Source organism: Palaemon carinicauda, chromosome 29 (assembly GCF_036898095.1).
Source record: "Palaemon carinicauda isolate YSFRI2023 chromosome 29, ASM3689809v2, whole genome shotgun sequence".
Classification (NCBI taxonomy): Eukaryota; Metazoa; Arthropoda; class Malacostraca; order Decapoda; family Palaemonidae; genus Palaemon; species Palaemon carinicauda.
In genome coordinates this window covers 83,738,014-83,738,780 of record NC_090753.1, presented here as the reverse complement: position 1 = coordinate 83,738,780, position 767 = coordinate 83,738,014, and positions in this window count along the sequence as shown.

Sequence of the window (767 nt, the reverse complement as noted above, 5' to 3'; positions counted from 1 at the left end):
GTTTATCAAAACATTTTCTTATGGTGTTTGTTAGCGAATTTCGCCACAATATTTTTAGATTAAGAGATGATGTATTTTTCTTTCTTTATACTTTAAGAGAATTTAGATTTTTCTTTCAATTATACATTGGTATTATTAGATTTATTTATCCGCATCTATATAAAAAAAAAATCATTTTTTTTTGGCTAAATTTATTTGCACTGAAATTGCAACTAAGGAAATGTTGTTATTATTCTTAAAATATTCTGTTTTGATTGATTATTACTCATCTTGTAGTTTATTTATTTCCTTGTTTCCTTTCCTCACTGGACTATTTTTCCCAGTCAGAGCCATTGGGCTTATAGCATCTTGCTTTTCAACTAAAGTTATGGCTTAGCTTTTGATAATAATAATAATAATAATAATAATAATAATAATAATAATAATAATAATAATAATAATAATAATAATATCTGAATTCTAGCCCATTTTCTTTCGATTTCTCATACCTATCACCCAGACTTTCTTCCACTCATCACAGGCTTTCCATCCCCCAAAACTCTTCTCTCTCTCTTTCTCTCTCTCTCCTCTCTCTCCTCTCTCTCCTCTCTCTCTCTCTCTCTCTCTCTGTTAGCCATCATATATTGCTTAAAATGAAGGATTGGCGTTGAGGACAGATCCGCGCCTCCACACAACTAATTGGTCCATCTATCCTGATTAGTGGAGGACGTCTTTTCAACTGCGGACTTCGCAGAGGGCCGCAGAGCCATCAATCGTCCAAGGAATGG